The following is a 5,832-nucleotide window of genomic DNA, read 5'->3' as shown; positions in this document are numbered from 1 at the left end:
TATCACTTCAATACTCGATGCACTAAGCCATTCGATCATGCTTTCACATTCAAAGAACTCGCACACTTAGTGCCAATTAACTAGCTGAAGCTATAATAATTTTGCACATTTAGTGACGTTATATTAAAGTGAATTTATATCGGTATTGCACACATAGTGCCACTTACTCAGCCAACGCTGTCATAATATCACACACTTAGTGCCATTTTAGTAGCCGTAGCTATTTCATTATCCATACACTTAGTGCCTCATATAATCAATTCACATTTCACATACTCAAGCTTCACCATCTTATTTCCATATATTCCATCATATATAAACATTTTTTAAACCAAATGTACACGAACTTACCTCGGACATAAAAACGATGATATTAGTTGATCAATCGAGCACTTTGTTTTTGCCTCGATCTAGGTTCGAATTTCTCCTTTCTTGATCTATATGTATTCAAAATTAACTCATTTAATGACTAACACATTCAATTTAATACACAACACATCTTTGGGCAGATTTTTGCACTTTAGCCCCTAAAGTTACACATTTTGACATTTTAGTCCTTTTTACAAAAAACACCAAATATACAAATTTCATCAAAACCATGCCTTATTCAAATTTTCCTATAGTCCCTATCAGCCCATATTTATCATTTGTTTTACATTTCAACCCCTCAATTTCTCATGTTCACAAATTGGTCCCTAATATGCATTTTTACTCAAAATCACTTTACAAAACATGTATATCAAGCACTAAGCTTTCATATTTCATCATTTAATATCACAAAACTCATGAATTCATCAATGCCCATCAAATTATCAACAATTTCATGAATTTAAGCATGTGCTAGGTACGATCACAAAGACGTAGAAATCATCAAAAACCAAGTAAAACTCATACCTTAATCATAAATTCTCCCAGTCGAAACCCTAAAAATCTTTTTTATTTCTTTTCTTCTTCAATTTTCAGCAACCATGGATGATAATGGCTTAATCTTGACGTTTTTTTAATTAATAAACACTAATAAGCCATTTACATATTTAGCCTTATTATTTTCATTATAATTCCACTATCTCATGCCCATTAATGTCCATGCATTAATTCAATGGTATAATTGCATCATAAGGACCTCACATATATAAAAGCGTAAAAATTTGACACTTTAGCCATTAGAACACATCTTTTGCATTTTTTGCGATTAGGTCTTTTTTGTAAATTAAACACACGAACGAGAAAATTTCCTCATGAAACTTGAACACATATCAATTCACATATTATAAACACCAAGAATAATAATAAAATAATTTTCTGACATCAGATTTGTGGTCCCAAAACCACTGTTTTGACTAGGGTCTAAACCGAGCTGTTACAATTCTCCCCCTTAGGGATTTTCATCCACGAAAATCTTACCATTGAATAGATTCTGATATTGCTATCTCATAGCATCTTCGGAATCCCACATAGCCTCTTCAATATCATGTCGATGCCATAATACTTTTACTAATGAAATTTTCTTGTTTCGCAGTTCTTTAACCTCGCGAGCCAAAATACGGATCGATTCTTCTTCATAAGTCATATTGGACTGGATCTCAATTTCAAATGTAGGAATCACATGCGAGGGATCGGATCTGTATCGTCGAAGCATCGAGGTGTGAAACACATTATGAATCTTTTCTAGCTCTGGTGGTAACAGCAATCTTTAAGCAACCAGCTCTATATGCTCTATAATCTCATACAGCCCGATGAACCTCGGACTCAATTTGCCTTTTCTACCAAATCAGAGTACTTTCTTCCACGGTGAGACTTTCAAAAACACTTTATTACCGATCTCAAATTCAATATCTTTATATTTCAAATCTGCATAAGATTTCTGACGATCGGAAGCTGCTTTCAGACTATCTCTAATCTCTTTTACTTTATGTTCAGTCTCTTTTATCAAATCAACCTCATGTATCTTATTCTCACTAAGCTCTGACCAATACAATGGTGTACGACATTTGCGATTGTACAAAGCCTTATAAGGAGCCATTCTAATACTCAATTGAAAACTATTATTATATGCAAATTCAATAATGACAAGTATCGTTCCTACGTACCTTCAAACTCAAGAATACAACATCTCAACATATCCTCGAGTATCTGAATAATCCACTAAGATTGACCATCCGTCTGTGGATGAAAAGTAGGGTTAAAATATAGTTTTCGTACCTAATGCATCTTGCAGTTTCTTCCAAAATCATGATGTAAACCTCAGATCTATATCTGAAACAATAGAAATAGGTATTCTGTGCAATCTCACAATCTAATAAATGTACAACTCAACAAGTTTATCAAGTGAATAATCTGTGCGAACTGGAATGAAATGAGCCGATTTAGTCAATCTATCCACAACAAACCAGATTGTATCTTTCTTACTTCGTGATAGAGGTAAACTCGATATAACATCCATTGTGATTCTGTCTCATTTCCACTCTGGAATCATAATCGGTTGAAGTAACCGAGACGAAACCTGATGCTCAACTATAACTTGCTGACAAATTAAGCATTTCGAAACAAATTCTAACATATCTCGTTTCATACCATGCCACCAATAAAGCTGTTTCAGATCATTATACATTTTAGTACTACCTAGATGAATAGATAACTGACTGCTATGAGCTTTATTTAAAATCACCTGAATCAACTCTGAATTTCTGGGAACACATATTCGACCTCTGAATCTCAAACAACCTTCAGCATCAACTCAAAATCCTAAATCAAGGTTTCAATCACATTGAGTTCGTTTTGCTATAATCTCATTATCAACTTTCTGAGCATCAATAATCTGTTGTAAAAACATCAGTGTCACCTTCAATTCAGCTAATACTGAACCATTATCAGATAGAATCAAATGAGCATTCATCGGACACAATGTAAATAGTGATTTTTGACTAAATGCATCAGCAACAACATTGGCCTTTCCTGGATGATAATCAATAACAAGCTCGTAGTCTTTTAACAATTCTAGCCATCTTCTCTGTCGCAGATTCAAATCTTTCTGAGTCATCAAGTATTTCAAACTCTTATGATCAGAATATACATGACCTTTTCACCAAATAGATAGTGGCGCCAAATTTTCAATGCATATACAATCGCAGCCAGCTCAAGGTCATGGGTTGGATAATTCTTTTCATGCGGCTTTAGTTGTCTCGCGGCATAAGCTATGACTTTGCCTTCCTGCATGAAAACACAGCCTAGACCATTCAAAGATCCATCACTATAGATCACAAATTCTTTACCCAATTCTAGCTGAACTAACACCGGAGCTTCAGTCAATAGGGCTGTCAACTGATCAAAGCTTTTTTGACATTTTTCAGACCAATCAAATTTCACATCTTTCTGAAGTAATTTCATCAACGGAGTTGCAATCATAGGAAAGCCTTTTACGAACCGGTGATAATAATCAGCAAGTCCCAAAAAATTGTGGACTTTAGAAATATTTCTCTGAGGCTTCCAATCCAAAAAGCCTAAAATCTTTCTTGAATCAACTTTGATACCAGATGCCGACACAACATTTTCACATTTGCTAAACTTCGCATATAACTGCTTATCTTGCAAAGTCTATAGCACTATTCTCAAATATTTAGTATGCTGAGTTTCATAACATGAATAAATTAAAATATCATCAATGAATACAACAACAAATCGATCTAAATATAGTCTGAAAATTCTGTTCATCAAATCCATAAAAACAACAGGTGCATTCGTTAATCCGAAAGGCATAACTAGAAGCTCATAGTGTCCGTACCTCATTCTGAATGTAGTTTTCGAAATGTTTGAATCTTTTACTCGCAACTGATAGTAACCTGATCTCAAATCTATCTTTGAAAACACAATAGCTCCTTTCAGCTGATCAAACAAATCGTCAATTCGAGGCAAAGGATATTTTTTCTTGATAGCCACTTTGTTAACTGACGATAATCAATGCACATTCTCATCTTGCTGTCATTCTTTGTTACAAACAGAACAGGTGCACCCCAAGGTAAGAAACTTGGTCTTGCGAATCCTCTATCTGTCAACTCTTGAACTGAGCTTTCAACTCTTTTAACTCGGTCAGAGCCATTCTATACAGAGCTATCAAAATTGGAGTAGTTCCCAACACTAACTCAATGCCAAATTCAACTTCTCTAATAGGAGGTAATCTCGGAAATTCTTCAGGAAACACATCAGGGAATTCAGAGACAACTGGCACTGATTCTATTTTCTTTTCTGTCATCTTCAAATCAATCACATATTCAAAATAGGCTTCACAACCCTTTCTCACAAAATTCAGAGCTTTCATCAAAGATATCATAGCCGACAACCCATTCAAATCACTAGATTCAATTCGGACTATTTCATTATTCTTGCATCTCAAATCAATAGTTTTTCATTTGCAATTCACAATGGCATCATGCAAAATTAACCAATCCATACCCAACATTATATCAAACTCATCAAAAGGCTAAAAAATCAAATGTCTCGAAACATTAACGGACAATTCTTGCACACTTTGTCAACTAAGACACTTTTACCTGGGAGTTCGATACTCTAATCACGAGTTTAGTAAACTCTAAAGGAAAAGTCTTACTGTTCATCAAGTTCATGCATATATAAGAATGCGTTAATCTAGGATCTATCAATGTAGTCACAGAAGTATTATAAAGTGTGAAAGTACCAATAATAACATCCGGAGATGACACTTCTTCTCGGGCACGAATGGCATAGGCTCTAGCAAGTGCTCTAGCCTCGGATCAAACAGCAGTGTCTTTAGTTCCTTTTTGACTACCACTCATATTTCCCGTATTTTCAGGAGGTCTAACTGTAGCTGCAGTGTTACTTGGCCTCGTGTTCTGAGCATTATCTTTTTCAGCTAACTCTAGGCAATCTTTTATAAAGTGATCTCTTGAACCACAACTATAACAAGCTCTGTTATAGCTTTTCCCCTAGCAATCACCAAAATGTCATCTTCCATATTGTTGACACTCAGGCTTAACATATTTTATGTTACTAACGCTCAATACCAAAGTGGTTTGAGCTTTAGGATTAGTGTATTGCTTCCCTTGATCTCTACTCTGATATCCCATTGAAACTGTCGATCGATTAAAGTAATCTCTTGATTTCTTCGACGAAGAATGATAAGATTTATTCATCAATCGATTCCTTGAATCTCTAGCTTCTGAATCAGCTTTTATCTTTTCTTTACTGAGATCTTCAGCATTACAGGCCCTCTCAACTAGTACTACGAATTCTTTCAGTTCAAGTATCCCAACTAACAGTTTTATGTCTTCATTCAATATATTAACAAATCTTTTACACATGATCTCTTCAGTAGACACGTATTCTCGAGCATACTTGCTCAAATGTACAAATTCTCTTTCGTATGTTTTTACAGTCATTCGACCCTATTTTAACTCCAGAAACTCTTTATTTTTCTAATCGAGGAATCTTTGACTTATACACTTCTTCTGGAACTCAGTTTGAAAGAATTCCAAGGTAACTCGTTCTCTAGGAACAACCGATGTCAACGTTTTCCACCAGTGATATGCATTATCACTAAGCAAAGATACTACGCATTTGATACATTCATCTGGAGTGTAGGACAATTCATCGAATACTTAGATAGTATTCTCAAGCTAGAACTCAGCCCTCTCCGCGTCATCATCAACTGTAGTCTGAAACTCATTTGCCCCGTGTCTATGAATCTTATCAACAGGTGGCTTACTCAGTTGAATGAGATCTATTACTTGTGGCAAAATCGGGACTTGTTGAGGAACAGGCGAGGTTGTAAGTTGTTGAGCAGCTGGATTCGTTCGTACG

The sequence above is a fragment of the Gossypium hirsutum genome, chromosome A08 (assembly GCF_007990345.1).
Source record: "Gossypium hirsutum isolate 1008001.06 chromosome A08, Gossypium_hirsutum_v2.1, whole genome shotgun sequence".
Taxonomy (NCBI): domain Eukaryota; kingdom Viridiplantae; phylum Streptophyta; class Magnoliopsida; order Malvales; family Malvaceae; genus Gossypium; species Gossypium hirsutum.
The sequence above is the reverse complement of the archived record's forward strand: the minus strand, read 5'-3'. Positions refer to the sequence as shown.